The sequence below is a fragment of the Lathyrus oleraceus genome, chromosome 5 (assembly GCF_024323335.1).
Source record: "Lathyrus oleraceus cultivar Zhongwan6 chromosome 5, CAAS_Psat_ZW6_1.0, whole genome shotgun sequence".
Taxonomy (NCBI): Eukaryota; Viridiplantae; Streptophyta; class Magnoliopsida; order Fabales; family Fabaceae; genus Lathyrus; species Lathyrus oleraceus.
In genome coordinates, this window is record NC_066583.1 from 509,374,919 (window position 1) to 509,389,012 (window position 14,094).

Below are 14,094 nucleotides of genomic sequence, written 5' to 3' on the forward strand. Positions count from 1 at the left end.
AAATATGAATAAAGTGACATATTTTATTTTGTTTGATAAAATTATACAATTTCAAGCATGAATTTCAAGTGTTTAAGAAACTTCTTGTTGCGACAATTTGATCTATTTCCATTCGGAAGGTAGGGGTGGGAAGTTACGTATAATGTTTCCTGATTTTTCTTAAACTATTATGTGGGTAACCAAGTAAGTTGATACAATAAGTAGTAAATATTAAACACTTTTGGATAAATGTTTATTTAGGTTCGAATTTTAACTTTATTTTTTTAATACAAAAGATAAATGTTTATTAAGGTTTAAAATTTGATTTTTATTAAGAATTATTAATTATATAAAAGTCAATTTTTATATAAATATTATGAAAAAATAATCTTTTTTAGTTGATATAAAACGGTTATGAATATAAACATCTTCTAAAAACATATCAATATATAAAGCGTGTTGTAATTCATAGGTTTACTGTTCCATAAGTTTTTTTTAAATTTATTCGAGAATTCTAAACGATGTAGTCGAGGGTAATTTCATATGCTTTTATAGCCGTTGAAAACCAACCAAATAGGTCTAATGATAAAATGTCAATATCTTCTCTATTCTTCAAATTCTTTTCATTTATAAAAATATTCTGATCATATATAATATTGAAGTCAAGATATACTAAATAAAATGACACTAATGACAAATTTAAAATTATTTTTTTAACATGGTCATTCATCTTTATATTTTATGATTAAAAATTCTAACCCTTACTATTGTGATAAGGATTAGTGGAATGACCATTACTATTAAAAATAATAAATCAAAATTTTAATTATATTTGGTAAGTATTACATATTAACATATTTTAAAAATATTTATTTCTGAGTAAAAACTTCCTTTCTATATATAAATATAAAAGATGTTTTTTTAATATATTGCAAGTTTGAATGGTAAAGATTACTACCTAAAGTATAATAAATTTTTTACTCAACCTCTATAAATATAGAAATTTAATATACAATTCAGATTTTATAACTAATATAGTTAATATATTTATTTTCCATTTCTGTTTAGAATTATTTCAATAATTTTTCTGTATATAAAGCTATCGACTAGTTTAACTAAAATATACCCACTTTCTGCTTTGGTTTTTGAAGCAATTTGAAATGGCTAAAAGTTCTCTCATGTTAATTATCGTTCTTTTCTTCATTATTTCGGGTATATTAGTTTTTGATTACTATAAGAAAATATACTAAATTTTATTATAAATTTTTAGCGTTTTTATTTGTGTTGGTATTGTTTATTAAATTTGATGAACATGTCCAAAGGATAACAATGAATGGAAAAGATATGTAATCTTTTTTTTTTTTCATATTGAATATATATATATATATATATATATATATATATATATATATATATATATATATATATATATATATATATATATATATATATATATATATATATATATATATGTCTTTTTATATATAATTTATAAATCGTTATAGGAGCGATAACATTGTTTGTTTGTTATGAAGTGGGTTGTGTATTTGAATTATAACGGTTTCTTTGATTCAAATTCGCGACACAGGAAAAACAACAACGGTTTAATATCATTTAAAATTTTCAAATAATAGTTCATTACACAATATTATGGAAAGAGATATAATTTTTCCAACTTTGTTTTTGTTTTCAAGGTTAATTTTTTAAGCTAATTATGCTCTTTCTCTTTTACAGTTATAGAAATGGCAATGGCGAAAGAATGTAACAGGACTCTTGCAGGACAATGCGACGCCGGAGCCTGTGAAGCATGGTGCTTTAAGACTTACAGTGGTCACGGAAATTGTGTACAGGCTAAATGTGTTTGCTCATATATTTGTGACACCTAGAACAAATTTAACATTTTGATCTATGTTAGATGTAAAATCATATCAAAATAAAATTGGCAAAGTGAGAGGGTGTGGACATGTGAAATACGATAAAATTGAGCCAAAAATTCTAAACCCATTATCCCACAGGTGTTGAATTTTTTTTTGAATAAAATGAGGTATTTGATTTTGTTTAATAAATTTATACTATTTCAAGCATGAATTTCAAGAAACATCTCGATAATTTGATCTTTTTGCATTGGGAAAGTAGGAGTGGAAAGTTATATAAAATGTTTTCTAATTTTCCTTAAACTATTTTGTGGGCAATTAAGTATGTTGACGCAACAATTAATAAATAGTAAACACTTTTGGATAAATGTTTATTTAGGTTTGAATTTTAATTTGATTTTTTTAATACAAAAATATAAGTATTTATTAAAGTTTAAAATTTGATTTGATTTAAGAATTATTAATTATATAAAGGTCAATTTTTATATAAAGATTATGAAAAAAAATTTGTAATTAATATAAAATGATAATGAAAATATACATCTTCTAAAAATATATAAGGCATTTTGTAATTCATTGGTACACTTTCAATTTTTTATTTCATACGTCTTTGTCATGCAAGCGTTATTGCGGAATTTACAAATCTTAATAAAGACTTATTCCTATAAAAATTAGGGACAATTTATTTTTGCGTAATATAAGAAAAATAAGTTTGTTTTTATATTTACTCGAGAATTCTTAACAATGTAGTCAAGGATAATTTTGTGTGCTTTAGAAGCCCGTTGAAAACAAATCTACGAGGCTTTTATTGAGGCCCTATGATTATTACTACATTGTGTCTAAGTTCTTTTTATCAAGAATTTTTTCATTTTTTTCATTTTCCTTATTTTCTCTTAAATTTAAGATCCCTTCTCGACACGGTATAGGAGGTTAGGGATGATTCCGTTACTTTTTTTTTATTTCAACTCTTGATTAAATAAAAGATAATGCAAGGTTAGATAAATGGGAAGGACTTGACTTTTTATCCCCATCTCCCAATTTTGCATGCCTTCCTCAACGAAGAGAAAACCATAATTTTCTCTCAACAAATATTTTATAGAAATGATTGCAAATAATTCTTTTTTTCTTTTCATTAAACAATTACTTTAATTTTTTCACTTGACCCTAATATAGCCTAATTACAATTAATAAAATTAATCCTAATAAATTTTCATTCGTTAAGTTGGATTGTTAAAATAATCTCTACATTAAATTAGCAAAATACAATTCTAATGATAAAATGTCAATATCTTCCTTACTCTTCAAATTCTTTTGATTTTTTAAATTATAATGATGATATATAATAGTTGAAGTCTAGATATACTAAATAAAATGACACTAATGATAAATTTATAAACATTTCTTTAACATGGTCATTCATCTTTATATTTTATGATTATAACTTCTAAGTCTTACTATTGTGATAAGGATTAGTGGAATGACCCTTACTATTAAAATTAATAAATCAAAATTTTAATTGAATTTGGTAAGTATCACATATTAACATAATTTAAAATTATTTATTTATGAATAAAAATTACCTTGTATAAAAAATGTTTTTTAGTATATTGCAAGTTTGAATTGTAAATATTGCTTCCTAAAATATAATAAAACTTGTATTCAACCTCAATAATTATAGAAATTTAATATACAATTCATATATTATAATTGATATAGTTAATATATTTATTTTCTATTTATATTTATAATTATTTTAATATCTTCTCTCTATATAAACCCATGGACTAATTTAACCAAAATATATCCATTTTCTATTGTGGTTTTTGAAGCAATTTGAAATACTAAAAGTTCGAAATTTTTATTTAACTAATCCACTTTTTCAAAAAAAAAATTCTAAAATAACCCACTTTTCAGACTAATTCTCGAACTACCCAACTTTTAAGAGGTGGCATCAGATGAATTGGCGTCTGGTCTCTAAATGAAAGAGGTGGTGCCAATTGGATTGACTTATGTACATGGTGCTGCCAATCCAATTGGCGCATGTGTGTTAGATTTTAATGGAGACGCCAATTGGTCTGACACCTATTGTGTTGTGTAATTTATTTTGAAAAACAATGTACATTTTAGATAAAAGTTGAAATCGGATCAATTGATATTAATATTAATATGCGTTTACATATGAATACCATAAAGACTAATGTTGTTGACCAGGATGATCTAATCGACCTCCAGTACCACATCCCCTAGCTACCCGAACGCACGTCGCTAACCCAAGTTGATGATTCATCCAAGGTGTTTGAGGATTTGAGGGCCCATGAACATCACCACCATTTGCAATGAAGCACTACTGCCATAGCTGAGTTCGTGACTCATGCTAGAGTAGTTGGGTTGTGTTTGAGTTATTGGAGGTCGACCAGAATGATTGAAGGGAGACATTGGTGTGAATGATGCGTCGAGGAAATGTTGAAATGATTGTTGTGGTATTTGATAGCTATATGGTTGTTGCATCATCTGTTGTGTATGCTTCACTTGCCTGGTCAAGACGGTTAATTTCCCTGAGGTTGGTGCGAAGGAAGATTGGTTTGTGTCTGCTAAGCAAGTGGATGAATCGGTGCAAGATGGTGCCGAGTTGTTTATGTTGTTGGCAACTTTGGATATTCGTGAGAAGAGGACGATTGAAGAATTGCCAATAGTTTGTGAGTTTGCGGAGGTATTTCCGGAAGATATAAGTGATTTACCGCCGGAACGTGAGGTTGAGTTTTCGATTGATTTAGTTCCTGGAACTAGTCCTGTATCGATGGCTCCCTATAGAATGTATGCTTCTGAGTTGAAAGAGTTGAAGAGTCAACTTGAAGACTTGCTTGAGAAGAGGTCTATTCGTCCTAGTGTGTCGTCGTGGGGTGCACCTGTTCTGTTGGTCAAGAAGAAAGAAGGTTCTATAAGATTATGTGTTGATTATAGACAACTGAACAAAGTGACGATTAAGAACAAGTATCCACTTCCGAGGATTGACGATCTGATGGATCAGCTGGTTGGAGCTCGTGTGTTTAGCAAGATTGATTTGAGGTCTGGGTATCATCAGATTCGTGTAAAGGCTGAAGATATTCAAAAGACTGCTTTTCGGACAAGGTACGGTCATTACGAGTACTTCGTGATGCCTTTTGGTGTGACTAACGCACCTGGTGTATTTATGGAGTATATGAATAGAATTTTGCATGATTATCTGGATAAGTTTGTTGTTGTGTTCATCGATGATATATTGATTTATTCTAAGAGTAAAGAGGATCATGACGAGCATTTGAAGGTTGTGTTATCGGTGTTGAAAGAGAGGAAGTTGTTTGCTAAACTCTCTAAATGTGAGTTTTGGTTGAGTGGAGTAAGTTTTCTTGGACATGTGATTTCGAGTGGTGGTATTTCTGTGGATCCTACGAAGATTGAAGTTGTATCTCAGTGGGAAGCTCCTAAGTCTGTTGCTGAGATTAGAAGTTTTCTTGGTTTGGCTGGTTATTATAGGAAGTTCATTGAAGGATTTTCTAAGTTGTCGTTACCATTGACGCAGTTGACTAGGAAAGGTCAAGCTTTCATTTGGACTTCGCAGTGTGAAGCGAATTTTCAAGAGCTTAAGAGAAGATTGACTACGGCTCCTATTTTGATTTTACCGAATCCGTTAGAATCTTTCGTTGTGTATTGTGATGCTTCTTTGTTGGGTTTGGGATGTGTTTTGATGCAAAAAGGGCAAGTGGTAGCTTATGCTTCAAGGCAACTTAAAGTTCATGAGAGGAATTATCCGACGCATGATTTAGAGTTGGCCGCCGTTGTGTTTGTGTTGAAGCTTTGGAGACATTATTTGTTTGGATCGAGGTTTGATGTGTTTAGTGATCACAAGAGTTTGAAGTACTTGTTCGATCAGAAAGAATTGAATATGAGGCAAAGGAGATGGTTGGAATTCTTGAAAGATTATGATTTTGGTTTGAATTATCATCCTGGAAAGGCGAATGTTGTAGCCGATGCATTGAGTAGGAAGTCATTGCACATGTCTATGTTGATGATTCGAGAGTTTGAATTGTTGGAGAAATTTATAGATTTGAGTTTGGTTTGTGAAGCGACGCCTTCGTGTGTTAAACTTGGTATGTTGAAGCTTACGTGTGGCATTGTTGATGAGATTAGAGAAGGTCAGAAGTCAGATTTGAAATTAGTCGATGTTAGGACATTGATTAATCAAGGCAAGGGTGGTGACTTTCAGATTGATGAGAATGGTATCATGAGGTGTCATGATCGAGTTTGTGTTCCGGATGTTGCGGATTTGAGAAAGAGGATTCTCGAGGAAGGGCATAGAAGTGGTATGAGTATTCATCCTGGTGCTACTAAAATGTACCAAGACTTGAGAAAGATGTTTTGGTGGCAAGGTATGAAGAAGGATGTAGCGGAATTTGTGTATTCATGTTTAACTTGTCAAAAGTCAAAGATTGAACATCAAAAGTCGTCTGGTTTGATGCAACCGTTATCTATTCCCGAATGGAAGTGGGATAGTGTCTCTATGGATTTTGTTTCGGGTTTTCCGAGAACATCGAGTAATTGTGAAGCGATTTGGGTCGTTGTGGACAGGTTGACGAAGTGTGCTCATTTTATTCCGATGAGGATGGATTATTCGATGGAGAGACTTGCTAAGTTGTACATCGAAAGGATTGTGTGTTTGCATGGTATTCCGTCGAGCATTGTTTCGGATAGAAATCCGAGGTTCACTTCGAGATTTTGGGAAGGTTTGCAAAGTGCTTTGGGTATGAAGTTGCGTTTGAGTTCGGCATATCATCCGCAAACTGATGGTCAAACGGAGAGGACTATTTAGTCACTTGAAGATCTTTTGAGGTCTTGTGTTTTGGAACAAGGAGGAAATTGGGATAGTTTCTTGCATTTGATCGAGTTTACGTATAACAACAGTTTCCATTTGAGTATTGGAATGGCACCTTTTGAGGCTCTTTATGGCAGAAGGTGTAGAACTCCTTTGTGTTGGTACGAATCGGGAGAGAGTGTTGTGGTTGGACCCGAGTTAATTCAAGAGACTACGGATAAGATTAAGATGATTCAAGAGAAGATGAAGGCTTCTCAGAGTCGTCAAAAGAGTTATCATGATAAGAGGAGGAAAGCTCTTGAGTTTGAGAAAGATGAGCATGTGTTTCTTCGAGTTACGCCAATAACGGGTGTTGGTAGAGCTTTGAAATCGCGTAAGTTGACGCCGCGTTTCATTGGTCCTTATCAGATTTCCGAGAGGTAGGTGAAGTGGCATATCGGATTGCATTACCACCATCACTTTCTAATCTTCATGATGTGTTCCATGTGTCTCAATTGAGGAGGTACATTGTGGATCCATCGCATGTTGTTCCATTAGATGATGTTCAAGTGCGGGATAATTTGACGGTTGATACATCACCTATGCGAATTGAAGATCGAGAAGTGAAGAAGCTTCGTGGTAAGGAGATTGCTTTGGTGAAAGTAATATGGGGCGGAGTCGCCAATGGCAATATTACTTGGGAACTCGAGGATAAGATGAAGGAATCGTATCCGTAGTTGTTCGTTTGAGGTATTTCCGAGGCCGAAAATCTTTTAAGTGGGGGAGAGTTGTAACAACCCAATTTTAGTAATTATTTCTTATATTATTATTACTATATTTTATTTTATTTATTTGGAGTGTTAATTAATTAATTGGTTGTTAGGTAGTATAATAATTGATTATATTAATTCACTTGGTGTGTTAATTAATTATTTAGTTGATATGAGATATAATTGAATAATTGAATTAATTAACTTGGTGTGCATATTGAGTGGGTTTAATTTATTTGAATTAAATAGAGATATTATAATACTAGGTCTTATTGGGCCTAATAATTAAATTAGAGGTATCATTCTTTAAGCCCAAATATAATACTAGTATATAAGAGGTGAGGAGAGTGAGGAGTAGGATTAGTTTGATCATTTGACGGCAACAGAGAAAGAAAAGAGGAAAAGTAAGGAGAAGAGGGGAAGAACAAGAGAGAAGCTAGGGTTTCTAGAAAATTGAAGAGGTAAGGGGGAGAATCCTTATTATTATGGGTTAGTATGATTGGGGCAATGGGTAGAAATATGTTTAGGTTGAAATCCCTAATTTGCATGGTTTTGGAATTGTTAGGTCTTGATGAGTATTCTCGATTTGTGGTGATTTGAGTGTGTTAAAACTGTAAATTAATGTTATATACTTAGAGTACTGTATGAGTTATAATTTTCTGAACGTTTGGCTTTTTACGGAATCGAAATCGGAGGTCCGAAAGTCCTCCAACGATGAAAAACGCAGAAAATTCTGCATTCTGTTTTGTGTTAACGCAGGAATAGCATTATGTTTTTGCGTTAACCGGTTAACCAAAGGCGTTAACCGGTTAACACTGTTGAAAACCTGTTAGAAATTGCGTTCTGTTTTGCGTTAACCGATTAACCAAAAGCGTTAACCGGTTAACACTGTTGAAAATCTGCCAGGAAGTGCGTTCTGTGTCGCGTTAACCGGTTACCTAGATGCGCTAACCGGTTAACACTGTTTGAAAAGTGAAAAATTGAGATTTAAATGCTGTATTCGTTTTGGAATGAAATCTATGGATGCGTGTTTGATAATTAGCCTATATTTGTGAATGATATATTGTTATGAATGTGTATATGTATCATTGGTGGATAATTCATAGAGTTGAATTATGGTGATATGTGGAATATTAAGATGGTAGAGATGATCTTAATTGCATATGTGTTGGTATTTGTACATTCATTCATGGCATGGTCGGCTTCATGGTGGAAGCGGTGAAACTGTGGGTTCACATGGTAGCATACGTTGATCCTTAATTGGAAATAGGCGTAGTAGATGTAGCATACGTTGATCCTTAATTGGAAATAGGCGTAGTAGATGTAGCATACGTTGATCCTTAATTGGAAACAGGCGTAGTAGACGTTGATCCTTAATTGGAAATAGACGAGGTGGCTTTGATCTTGTCCGGATCGGAAGCGTGGCTTGGATTCTAGATATTGAATCGGAAAGCGGTGAAACATTGGGTTCACATTGTGGTACCACATGCATAGAGTCACATGTCTTGCATTGAGTCGTATTAGAGTTATGTGATAATTGAGTGTATGCATTATTGTGATTGTGATGTGTGTATGAGTTATGGTAATTGAATTTGATGATGTTTGAATACATAACTTGGCAAAGTATGTGATTATGTGATAATTATAGTTATGTGTATTTTTTGGAATATAATATTGGATTAGAATATTATACTCCTTGAGTTTTTATGTGTGCGTGAAACATGTGAAATAAATGTTGGTTAATATTATTTACATGATTATATGAAGTGTGATGAATTCCTTTAATTGTTGATTTAATCATTGTGCTTTATTATACTTCTTCATAATGATTTGAATTCTCACCCTTCTGTTGGAATGATGCTTTACACGGCATCGTGCAGATACTCAAGAGTAGTATTGCTGGAGTAAGTGGACGGTAGCTCACTCGAGATTAGCCGGAGAGTTTCCGTATTTTAGTTTGAAGACTAGGTAATGGGTCAATGCTCTGGTCATGTAACACTTGGTAGATTAGTAGTATTGAACTCAAATCTTGTTTGGATACGTATTATGCTATTACTTGTGAACATGTTTAATTGTAATTGCTGTTTGAGAGACCATAGTGCCAAAGATTCTGGATATGGTTTTATTTTATCTTGAAGAGATTATTGAGAGATGATCATGGTATGGGACATGGGTCATTTTATGAAATATATGAGTATTCATTATTTTCCGCTGCGAACGCATATTCTTGAATATTCATGATAAGTGAAATGTGTTATTTTAAATGACCAGGTGTATTGTATATTGATGATGAATGGTGTTTGGTTTTTGAAAGCTTTTAGTTTTTGAAAACGTCGATGTGACGCCCTTTGGTTTATATGCGTGCTTATTTACTCTGATTATATGTTAAGTATTTTGGGGTAGAAAAAGGGGTGTTACACCACATCCCCTAGCTACCCGAACACATGGCCCTAACCCAGGTTGATGATTCACCCAAGGTGTTTGAGGATTTGAGGGTCCATGAACATCACCACCATCTGCAGTGAAGCACTACCACCATAGCTGAGTTCGTGACCCATGCTAGAGTAGTTGGGTTGTGTTTGAGTTATTGGAGGGCAACCAGAACGATTGAAGGGAGACATTGGTGTGAATGATACATCGAGGAAAGGTTGAAATGATTGTTGTGGTATTTGATAGCTATATGGTTGTTGCATAATCCATTGTGTATGGTTCAATTTCCTGGTCAAGATCCATTCAAGGGCCACTTGTTCATCGTCTATTATGGAGGTTTCTTTGGTCTGTTTAGCATTCACTTCACGGTCTTACATGTTCATCTTTTGCTTGTCTATGTTGATTGGTTCAAGCCCATTTTCATGACATCATAACTTCCACTTGATTCAATTCATCCATAGCATTGCATCTGATCATATCCTTTTATCATATCCTCATGCCTAGTCCATGCCTAACCTATTTCATCTGGACAATGTCATTCACTCCATTTACATTGTCATTGTTGTTTGGTCCATGAATCTTTGATTACGACCTAGTTCATTGTACATCTTGGGCCTTGCTAGAGTTTTTGTTTCATGCTTGACATTGTTCATCCAAATTATGGTCATGTCCATTGGTCTATGATTAGTTATTCATCGAGTTCATCACTTAGTCTATTCTGTGAGAAAATTTCCAAAATAATAATTAATTGTATGATTATTTGAATTAATAATATAAATATAAATATTATATTCAAAGTTTTCATATTTCAATTGCATGGTCTATAGTAATTATTATTGGTCTAAAGTGCCATTTAATTGGTTTCCTTTCTTTTAGGAGTAGTTGCAACGTATAAACAAATATTTGCTATTCTTATGCGAAACGTTGTTACTAAGTTGCAATTGGAATATTGCCATGCCTTTTCTAAGAGTTGCTACTGTTTCATAACAAACGTGATTTTCAATATAAATTACAGGTTATGGTCACGGTAGTAAAGAAACACAAAAACCAATCTCAATTAATTTCTCATTCTAAATCATCTTTCTCTTCTCTAATGCATGAGAGCAATTGAAAGAAATATTCTTCTGTAAAATATTATCAACAGATACGCTTAGAGAGATTGTGCAATTCTCTTTAAGGATTCCAAAGTATCCTGCAGGAAATTCACCGGTAACTCCTTTTGCATCCAACACAGAAAGATTGGTGGGGGTGAATTGTTCCTTAAGCTTAGTGTAAAACTACACGCTTTGGAAGTTTATCGTGCAAATTAATTTCTCTGTTTCAACTCCATTTGTTCTTAGTTTTGCAGCAACACCAAAAATTCAAAGGCGATAGGTAGAAACAAGAGAGGAAAATATGTGGTGGAAAGTAAAAGGGAAATTTGAATGGTTGGCATGAAAAGATATTAGAAAAATATCTTTTAGTACCAATTGACCAATTATTAATGTTATCAAAATGCTCATTCTTGTACTAATCAATAATGGTCAATCTCTTTTAATAAGGATTGATTTCTTTAGAGTCCACTGGTTACTCTATTGGTCCCAAATGATAACACTTAGAACACATAAGAGCTTAAACAATTACAACTGACAAGAGATGGAGTGCATAGAAACTTAGTTGGTCTCAACTGGCGGCCAATTGAGAATTTAAGGGTATATGGGCTATTATATCTTATATTTTCCAAAGATAATTCATCGGTAATTTTCATAGGGATAAGCCCTTTTGTGAGATTTGTAAATTTTACGATAACGCTACGATGACTAAGTCTAAGTGGTATGTAATAGATTTTTAGAAGAATAATACCATTTATTACAACAAGTCTTATATATTGATTTCTTTGAAAACTCTATTTTTCCATAATATTTATATAATAATTGACCTTTATATAATTCATAGTCCTTAAATAAAATAAAATTTAAACCTTAATAAACATTTATCTTTTTGTAATAAAAATAATAAATCGAGTTAAGATTCAAACCTTATTAAACATTTATCCATAAGTGTTTAATTTTTACTTCATGTTGCGTCAACATACTTAATTACCCATCCAATAGTTTAAGCCAACTAAAGAAACATTTAACATAGCTTCTCACCCCTTCATTCTCAATGTAAATAAATCAAATTGTCGCAACAAGAATGTTTCTTAAATACTGGAAACTCATGCTCGAAGTACTCAAGTTTATTAAATAAAATAAAATATGTCACTTTTTTTAACACCGGTGGAATAAAGGGTTTAACATTTCTGCTCAAATTTATCATATTTCATATGTCGAAACCCTCTCACTTATACTAATGATTTAATATAATTTTATATTTTATTTATCAAATATTATGTGTCATTTTACTTCTTGAGTTGCTATTATAAACAACATTTTTAATTCTCCTACAATTAAAAGGCATGATCAACATACTATAATCAAAATTACGCCAAAAAATGGAAATTGTATTAAATATTTTTATGTTTAAAAATAAAATGTTAAAAGAAGAAGAAAAGCTGGAAAACTGTATCTTTTAAAACTATTGTGTAAAAATTTATTATTTTAAAAATTTAAATGCTATTTATCTATTATTGATTTTTTGTGAGTCGTGGTTTGAATCCATTAACTTATTATAATTCAAATATGCAATCCACTCGATAAGAAACAAATAATGATATCACTCCTATAAGAAACTATAAGTTATTTTTTAAAGATATTAATATGAAAATGGTTAAGAAGAAAAGATCCAACTTTAAAACTCTAAAATTGATTTATTCCTTTTAACACTTATTGTAGTTTTATGTATACTAATTTGTTATTTGAATATAAAGATATTAATATACAAACTGTGAATATTAATATCTTAACCTTAATAAACTAAATATATATATATATATATATATATATATATATATATATATATATATATATATATATATATATATATATATATATATATATATATATATATATATATATATATATATATAAGATGAAAAAATAAGTTTCTATTAAATTATTTAACCAAAATTGCATATCCTTTCCGGTCATTGTTATCGTAACATAATAATGGACATGTTCACCAAATTTGATAATCAGTACCATCTTACATCAAAATGCTACAATATTTAATATAAAAAATAGTACCCTTTTATTTAACTAATAAAAAAAATCAGTATACCTGAAATAATGAAGAAAAGAGCGATAATTAGCAAGAAAGCATTTTTAGCCATTTCAAATTGCTTCAAAACCAAAAATAAGAAAATTGATATATTTTGGTTAAACTAGTCGATGGGTTTATATACAGAAAAATTATTAAAATGATTGTAAATAAAAATAAAAAATAACTATATTAGTATATTTATTATAAAATAATTCTATATTCAACTTTTATAAGTCTAGAGGTTGAATACAAATTTTATTATACTTTAAGAAATAATCTTCACAATTCAAACTTGCAATATATTAAAAAAACTTACTTTTAATTTAATATATTGAAAGGAATTTTTTGTACAAAAATAAATATTTCTAAAATATGTCTCTGTTATACTTACAAAACACAATTAAAATATTGATTTATTAATTTTAATAGTAAGGTTAATTCCACTAGTCCAAATCACAATAGTAAGAGTTTGAATTTTTATTCATAAAATAAAAAGTTATATGATTACGTTAAATTTTTTTAATAAATTTATCATTAGTGTCATTTTATTTGGACTATCTTGACATCAACTAATATATACAACATATTTTAATAAATCAAAATAGTTTGAAGGTTAAAAGAGAAATTGAAATTTTGTCACTAGAAGGGTAGTTTGGTAATTTATGAAAGAGATATTTTCCTAATCCAATTTATTGAATGAAAATATATTATGATTAAAATTATTTATTATAATTAGGCTATATTAGGGTCACGTGGAAAAAATTGAGATTAATTGTTTAATAAATGGCAAAATGACTTTATTTACTACACTTTATATAATCTCTTTGTTTAGAGGAAATTGTGTTTTCCTCTTCCTGGAGAATGACACGCAGAATTGGGAGACAGGAATGCAAATGTCAAGTAGTTGAAATTAAAAAACAGTAACCCAATTATCCCTATCCTCACACATCATGTTAAAATGTAATTGTTAAACTAAAAGAAAATAAGGAAAAGTGGAAAAGAATGGAATATATATAAAATTACTCGCACTAAG

At 30.8% G+C, this 14,094-nt stretch overlaps 1 long non-coding RNA gene across 1 annotated transcript; it reads left to right on the forward strand.

The window, feature by feature from the left end:
• The first annotated feature begins 1,111 nt into the window (after positions 1-1,111).
• LOC127082923 (uncharacterized) lies at positions 1,112-2,045 on the forward strand. The gene is made up of 2 exons (XR_007788260.1): positions 1,112-1,191; positions 1,714-2,045. It is a non-coding gene; the product is annotated as an uncharacterized LOC127082923 (long non-coding RNA).
• Positions 2,046-14,094: the final 12,049 nt, after the last annotated feature.